Raw genomic sequence first — 8,873 nt, 5'->3', positions numbered from 1 at the left:
ACATCCGAGCCAAGACTTTTCCATAACCACAATCTCATGCGCGGCCTACCTCGGAGTCACCGGGCTCTTTCTGGTTCCTTACTGGATAAGTATTATTCTCGGATGTTGCTCTTCCAACATCCTTGCGACGTGATCAGTCTGGTTACGGAGGCCGACATATCAGTCGTTTACGGATGCCGTAGATTCTCAAAATTGCAGCTGCAAGTCGCTTTTTCACATTGCAGATAACCAACATCGCAATACTAGACCCTCGTATTTTATGGTTATGCCTGCAAAAATAGGATTATGTGAAATCAAATTAACGGCATTGGTTCCATATAATTGTTTATACTACTTAATTTTGTAGGATTGTTTTGTACTTACCGTAAAAACGAGATTAAGCTGCTCCTTAGTTAAGTTCTCCACCAGTCGGTTGGCCATGACGAAAAACCCAAGGAAAAACCGTTGAAGTTAAACCGTCTTTATTCATGTGTCACCAGTTATGAATTACAATTGAAAGAAACAGTAACGCAAATTCGTTTGAAAAATTACTTCATTTTCAATTATATCACATATGAAATTTTTATGATTTGACTTTTGGATTCAGGTCAAGATAGAGCTATTTGAATCCGAAGTGCAGCAAATATTTCATTGAAGTGAATTACATTTGATTCGGTGATATAAGCTTTGCTGTGAAATCCATGTTATGAATCAGATTTATGTAATGTGTAGAGAACATATAATACGTAGGAAAAGCACATCAGACTAACGTGTACGCTTTTGGCTCAGCTCAAAAGTCAAAACACATGAATCGATCGTGTCTATTTTTTTCAATGTATAATAAACAATAATAGTAAAAGAATGTGTTACATTATTTTGGTTATTGAAATACCACAATATGCAATGATAGGGATCTAGAGTGCGGGTCAATATCAAGTCGTTGTATGTCATGGTCGTCTCGATATTGATCGGCCTGCAGTGATAGTGACGGTGGAGCAATATCAGTAGTCAGCTGACAAGACTCATTTTGCACAACACTGACTGCAACATGTTTACGTTTCACTTACCGAATGAAATTCGATAACTGCACAAGTAACTGCAACAAATATAACAGGCGTCAATGAACTGTCACTTGTTGCCGAATGCAACAGGGGGATGACGAAGGGCCAGAATCATCTACCCAGCATTCAATTCAACATGGCGTCCAATGTTTTTGTTTTGATTGCTTAATTCATGAAAAAAAAGCGCTGGAAACATCGACACTTCTTCGCAGCTACTTATAATATCGTGCAAAGTGATAAGGAAAGAGAAACAATCATCAGAAACAACGATTTCGTTTAAAATGTGTAATTTCTGAAATAAGCACTAGCAACACATGAGACACACACCCGAAAATCACGAGCAAGTTAGGGTAAACCGACCAGAGTGTGGGTACCAAAACGCGCCGTACCAAAAATGATGTTGGGTGGAGCGGCGATGTACCGAGTTTGACAGTCGTGTCACCCCACTGGAATGCAACTAATGTGCATTCGGAAAACATCGCATTGCATCAAAAGTGCAGGCGAAAAACATCGCATCACTGTTGACATTTCAGTTTGACGGATAGCGGTGCAATAACTGCAAAATTGTTGCACTTAGCGGACTTGAAGTTAAAAAGCATTGCAGTTAAAGCGATTGCACCGAGCGAACGTCTACTGTAATGTAACATAATGGATCATATTTACAAATGTTCTTCAAAGACTATTAGGCATTGTTCTGTACCTTTGAAACATTTAAGCACAGACAAACAGACGTAACACTCTTCCAAACGGCACATGCATTTAACGATCAATTCAAATTTCATTTGGTTTGCGCAATCCTTCCACCAGATGCGCTAGTGTTCGCTCGCTTTGACGTTTGCTAGTGTACACGTTGCTGAATGATGCAAACGAAAATGGCAGGCGATTTGTGTAGTAGTGTGCGTGTTATACAAACGTCAAATCGAAATCCACCATGGCCGACAGTGTCTCGCGCGGTTCTAGCAACAGGTGGCAGTGTGCTCATGAGAAAGACACAGGGAAAAAGTTTTTGATGAATTTCCTCTAAGAGTTACGTTGGTTTGTCTGTGATTTAAGGTTGTTCAAACTTTTATGAAACTCATTAGTTGAAATCGGCATTTGTCGTAGTCATTATTTGTGCTATAAAAAGTGACGTTACCTAGTCTAACGCACCCAGATCCGTGAACTTCTATGAAACTCAGAGTCTTTTTAAAATACCTTTGAGATATTTCAGGATTACTAAACTTCCCCACAACTAAGACCTTCCAGCTAAGGGGAAGTTATGACGAAGCCACATCTCAAGCGCAAATCTGAAGGCAAATGTGGGACGCGACCGAGGATAAAGACTGCAGCCACGAACCGAGTGTTGTGGTGAAACTTATTATCCTGCTTTATATAGCCAAATCAGAAACTTAAATGAATTAACTACATCGGCTGTTTTCCTACTCTCCGCATCGACCAATGTGGCGCTAGCTTCTATGCGCGAAAAATCGCTAAAAGTAAACCGTAAAAATATTGTATGGCGAATAGCCTCTAAAGGCAAATATATCGAAGTGGAATACATTATTCGAAAAAATATTTGGTAGTGGTTGTGCACAATGGTGACTACTATTAAGCCTACCAAATATTTTATCAGTAGAAGCTTTCTATTTCAAGTAATTCAAGTTTAGATGCTTTTCACCATACAAAATAAAATGGATTTACTCCTGCTGATCAACTGTGGGTGTGCGCCAAGCGGGTAGTCCATTGCTGTAGATGCTAGATTTTAAACATAATAATAGTTTGGATAACCCCAGTTAATCTGATGATGTCCATTGAACATTCAGCAGATTCACTGGACATGATAGAATACAAATCATAGCATGTATAATGAAAGAAGTTACTGTTACACCCGTAGACTTATGGATCTAAACTCACGAACAGTTTGGATGACCTGGGATATCCCGACTAACCTGATACTGTCTATTGAACTTTCAGAAGACTCACTGGACATGATAGAATACAAATCGTAGCATGTATAATAAAAGAAGTTACTGTTACACCCGTAGACTTTAAGATCTAAGCTCAAGGGCAGTTAGGATGACCTAGGATATCCCGACTGATCTGGTACTGTCTATTGAACTTTCAGAATACTTACTGGGCATGATAGAAACCAAACCGTAGCTTTGTATAATGAAATAAGTTACTGTTACATCCGTAGACTTTAGGATCTAAACTCAAGAACAGTTTGGATGACCTAAGAAGATATCTCAACTTATCTGATACGGTCTACTGATCTTTCAGAAGACTCAGTGGACAGTTACACCCGTAGACTTTAGTATCTAAACTCAAGAACAGTTTGGATGACCTGGGATACCCCGACTGACCTGATGCTGTCTATTGAACTTTCAGAAGACTCACTGGACATGATAGAATACAAATCATAGCTTTGTATAATGAAAACAGTTACTGTTACACCCGCAGACTTTAGGATCTGTACTCAAGAATAGTTAGGATGACCTAGGATATCAAAAAAAAAAATATTCTGCATCATATTTCACCCTTTTTATGTTGTTGAGCACCAAAACCACAGATATAGGGTATTGGTTCCCTTATTAAGCATGTGGCTCCCATTTTCATCCCACGAAAAACAAAGGATTGAAGCGCTGTTTTGTTTCTTATTTTTGTATTTTTTGTTAGAAGTGAGTACCCATGAAATCAAAAAGAACGGAGTCAATCGGTGCCGTAATCGCTTGTTTTCGAATAGGATGAAAATGGGAGCATGAGATTACTGATGGCACACATACCCTACGTAGAAAAAACTTTAGCTTGGTTAAGTCGCTGGGTCAACTTTTTTGTAGAAGGCGAAAAGCGACTTTACTAAGTTGGATTTTCTCTGTGTGTTTCTCAAGCGTTATAAGCTCTCTCGCAAAGCTCCCAAAAACGCTCAAATAAGCTCGTGCTTCTTTCGCATCGTTCGCGCGTCGCGACGCCCAAGACACGATTGCGGGTGGATCTCCGAATGATCAGTTCGTCGCTGTGTTTTCGTAGTCAGTCCTAAACTAGCCCTCGACTCGATCGCTTCGGGTTCCGCGACGTCCCACAGTGTAGACTGCTCTTTTCGTTCGGTGTGTTCGCCTCGCCTGCTTAGCAGCGCAATGGTTTGCTTTGATCCATTGTTTACCGTTTATGTGTAATAATAATTTAAAACCACAATGATTGGAGGTACTAGACGGAGCTATGAAGCTAATCCAGTGCAGTGTTAATATTCACATCGATGATGTTTGCGTTTAGTTAACACATGTTGGGTTGTTTCGCAAGTTTTACAACAACGGTGCGGACCTGTGTCGAACGCGCGTGATCGACGGGATCGTGGTGTATGCGCGCCGGTGAGGGGTGCGAGGTGGCGGCGACGACAACGTTGTGTTTAGATGCGAAAAGTAAGCAAAGGACTTCTGCCTATGCGCCTGATGTGTGTTGATAGTGAGGCGTACACAGTGGGTAAACATCGTTTTTATTACGCAATGCTGCAAGTGCTTACTACGATGCGGGGTGCACACAGTTGGTGAACAAGTGCCTACTTGGATTGTAGTGTCGTATGCTTTGATAAGAAGAGAACTAGTGCGTGGTCCAAGCAAGACGAAGGAAGGCCTTTGATGTGTGTTCGACGCGTAGTGCGGAAGGTGATGTAGATCCAATTACCGAAAATACAGTGAGTATTGTGTGGGTGAAAAGCAAACGAGTGCAACAGCGTATAGTTGTACAGTACAAATTCATTGTGCAACAAGTGTTCTCTGCCTGGAAGCTGAAGTTGCGACTGTAAACGGATACTTGACCGTGCCGAGTGTGCTGAAAAGGCAGAACAACGATCTTCAATTGAGCAATATCTACTACACGGAGGAGAACAAATTAAACCTTTGTTGGCGAGAAGCGTAGCGTGTCGGCACAAGTAGTGCGACCGGAGAAGAAATTTAAAGGTCAATTCCGCTAATAGAATAAGTGACTTTGCGCTTAATTAGTGTGATCGCAAGCGCTGTGCGGGACCTAGCGGGACGGGTTGAGATCAGCCAAAAGGTCTCTTTTCCAGTCCAAACGTGTGCAATAACAGTGCGGAAGTTTCTATGTATGTGGTCGAGACGTGTATTGAGGAATGATCAAGTGATCAAGTTGATTTGTCACCAACGGCGGCAGCAGCCGAGTGCACTTGGCAATGACTGTTGCACCGTGGCAGTCGTTCTAGGTATCCTCTAATCGATATATGAGACGATCATATATGAGGCGGATGCGATCGTTTGAAGAACCGTGTGATGCGAAGAGTTAAAAGATCGAAAACGAAGAACCCGAACAAAATACCGGGAATTACGAGTCATTATCCGACGAGAGAAACAAAAACGGGTTAGGAGGAAAGCCCAACAGGAGCCGCCGAGAATCGATCTTCTTCAGGAAGGAGAACCACCACCAGAAGGTGGTGATGCTGTTTGGTTGGTTCACTTTTTTCTCATGTGCATCAGGGTGAGGCTTATTTTACGAAATTTCTTTAAAGCATTAAACATCGTAGATTCAAACAGCATGAAAGAGAATACATCAGGCAAGTAAAGATTCACTTCTACGTTGAAACCCACGTTAATATCGATAAAAATAAAATAAAAATATACAAGGGAATGTACGATTGTAAAAAGATTTTGCTAAACTAATTTTAGAAAGCATTTAGGTGAAATTCTAAAGAACTGAATCCCTCTAGAATCGTATTTCGACTACACTTGTAATTTTCCTCAGTGTCAGTTATCTAGGTATTTCTACAAGTGTTCCCTTCAGAGATTTCTTCAGGGAATTCTCCATATTTTCTTCAAAAATTCCACTAGATATTGCTCCAATAATTCAATCTAGAACAACCCGAAGTATTTCAGTAGGAATATCTTCCAGAATCCCTTACAGGATATTTTACCAGAGATTAGCTATAAATTAATCCAAGAGCTCCTTAAAACACTGTACAAAACATTCTTTTCGATGTCCATCCAAATATTACAACAATAATTCGTCCAAAAATTAGTGCCCTCCAATTTTTTTTTACAGAATTCTAGGAATTTGTTAAGAAAGCTCTCCTGGGATTTCCTAAGGAATTCCTCATGGAATTGCTTGAAGAGTTCATCCAGGGGGGGAACTTTCCTTCAGGGGGGGATTTCCTTCAGGATTTCCTCTTGGAATTCTTCCAGGAACTCCTCCAGTTACTAATCCAGTACTTCCTCCAGGGGCTGTTTACGGATTCTCTTAGGAATTCTTCTTAAAATTGCTTTGGGGATTCCTTCTAGAGTTTCTTCAGGAACCCTTCTAAGTATTCCTCCAGGATTTCTCCAAGAATTCCATCTGCGATTTCTTCAGGAGTTATTCCTGGTATTCCTCTGCGAGTTTTTTAAGAGATTTATCCACGAATTTCTTCAGGAATTCCTCTAAATTTTTTTCCAAGGATTCCACTATGAATTCCTGCAGGTATTTCTCTAGAAATTCCTCCAGAAATTCATCTAGAGATTCCTTCAGAAATTCCGTCAGGAATTCCACTAGAGGTTTCTCCAGGAATTCCTCTGGAGATTCCTTCAGGAATTCCTACAGGCAGATATTTTTTAAAGGTTCCAAGAAATCCTCCAGGGTTTCCTCAATGCATTCCTTCATGACTTCCTCCAGGCATTTCTCCAGAAATTTCTCCATTTCGGGATCCCTCCAAGAATTCCACCAGGAACTCCTACAGAAGTTTATCCAGGAATTTTTCAAGGGATTCCTCCAAGGATTTTTTCCAGAGACTTTTACAGAAATTCCTCCAACGATTTCTCCAGGAAATACTCCTGGGAATCGTCCAAGAATTCCACCAGAAATTCTTCTAGGTATTCTTTCAGGTATTCTTCCTTGGAATCTTGCAGAGATTTCTCCAGGTTTTTTTCAGCGATTCCTCCAGGAATTCTACCAGATATTCCTCCAGAAATTGCTTTAAGGACTCCTCCAGAATTGCTTCAGCAATTCTTCCGTGGATCCCTTCAGAAATGCATGATGGCATCCTCCAGCAATTACTCCAGGAATTTCTTCAGGAACTCCTCCACGAAAATCACCAGGAGTTAATCAAGGAATTCCATCATAAATTATGTCAGCAGTTCATCCAGGAGTGTCTCCAGAAAATCCTTCAGGAATTCCTTCAGAAGTTCTTCCAGGATTTTCTCTAGGAATTCTTCCAGATTTTCCTCCAGGAATTCCGCTAGAAACTCATCCAGGAACTTCTTCAGGATTTTTTCCAGGCGTTTCTCCACAAATTTATCCAAGAATTCTCTCAGGGATTCCTTCAGATGTTCCTTCGAAGATTTCTCCAGGAATTCCTCCTGAAATTTCTCTAGAAATTCATTCAGGAATTGCCTCAGCAATTCCCAAACAAAAACCTCCAGGAATTCCTCCAGGCATTCCTGCAGGATTCTATTTTTGCATTTTTCCAGGATCTCCTCTAGAAAATTCTCTAGGAATTAGGGTAGCGCACCCAGAAATCGCCCACACCCCAGTTTTCGCCCACGTACTGGATCTTTTTTATTTTAAATACATTAAATCTGTTTTTGAATGATTAATTCTAATGCCAATACATAGTTTTACATTATTCTTAATCAAAAACCTAAAATTTAGCATCACATTCTGAAATTGATTCGTAAATCGTATGCCTTGACAAACCATGCTAGACCAAGCCCTCAGCATATGTTAAATCACTAGAAATGCCATACATGAAAATAGGCATAAATGTATATATTGAAAGTGTTTATCGATATATTTTCGTTTATAACGTTGAATATTAATTTAATTATATTGTAAAAGCTCTTTTAAACGGAAATTTTGTTATTAAATTCGCAAAATTCCATTTAAATCAGATGGCGAAAACTGGTACTCGAATTAAGACACTGATCCATAATTCGCCCTGGGCGAATCTTCATATACTGTACTTCTCATACCCGCTGAGCCAGTTTTCGACCCTCTTGGGCGAATTTTACCGAAAAGCTGTTATTTTTATGAAAGCGGTGCGAAGGCCTAAACTTGCTTTATTCTAGTTCAAAATCGTTTATCTGGTAGGTATTTTGATAAGAAGGTGGATTGGATAAAATCTAAGAGGGGAAGGGATATATTGTTAAGCAATCTCGCATAGAAAAATACCAATTGACATAAAGTCCAAAGAAGGTTAGTTTTTCTCATGATGTTTATTGTTGAACAATGTAAAATCATATGCTGACAACCATAAATTACAATTTAGGCAAACCATATCAGATAGTGGCAATATGTTAAAGTACCAAAGTATTGTTGAGCTATAAGTAGATGCAAACTCGTTTGTAATGTAAACTTTTTCGAGAAGATAGCAAAATTCTTGGCGTTCATCCAAAATTTGTTATTTTTTGCGATAGAGTCCCGCTACCATGTGTTTCTTTGTTTCGTCTGAAGTAAAAAGACCCAATTCCTAATAAGAAAGCATAAATTGAAGCTTGTAATATTCAAATCTGATCGCTTGATGCGCTGGTTATCATGCATTTAATAACATAACAATTTCTGAAACAAAAGTTTGATTCTCGCTCAAAACGTAACGCGTAAAATGTGTCCAATATGATGATCAGAAATATTTCCTCCTTTGGATCATTCTTCTTAAGCCTTCAGTACACGCTTTGCCAAGTGTGCAAACTTTTCCGCACGCATAACCCAGCAGGCCAAAAACGGTCGCAACATTGACAAAACATTGGAAATGTCAAGCGTTTACTTCGATGTTTTAGTTTTGCAATTTAAGGGATTAGTAGGCGCTGAAATTGTAAATATTTTTGTCAGATTTATCCTTCTTTTCTGTTTTTTAGAGTTATTAATAGTGAAAACAGT

The 8,873-nt window shown here is 39.7% G+C and overlaps 1 protein-coding gene across 3 annotated transcripts in view; it reads left to right on the top strand.

The window, feature by feature from the left end:
- The first annotated feature begins 4,063 nt into the window (after positions 1-4,063).
- The window catches only part of LOC109400488 (uncharacterized), a 289,368-nt gene continuing 284,558 nt past the window's right edge, over positions 4,064-8,873 (top strand). Inside the window, exon 1 of one of the 3 annotated variants that reach the window (XM_019673002.3) lies at positions 4,064-4,707. The gene's annotated coding sequence lies outside the window, so the exon portion shown is untranslated. Of the gene's footprint in view, positions 5,508-8,873 lie in introns of all 3 variants that reach the window. The other 2 variants (XM_062846676.1, XM_062846675.1) reach the window with 2 other exon arrangements.

This window comes from Aedes albopictus, chromosome 1 (genome assembly GCF_035046485.1).
Source record: "Aedes albopictus strain Foshan chromosome 1, AalbF5, whole genome shotgun sequence".
Lineage (NCBI taxonomy): Eukaryota > Metazoa > Arthropoda > Insecta > Diptera > Culicidae > Aedes > Aedes albopictus.
The sequence above is the reverse complement of the archived record's forward strand: the minus strand, read 5'-3'. Positions and strand labels throughout refer to the sequence as shown.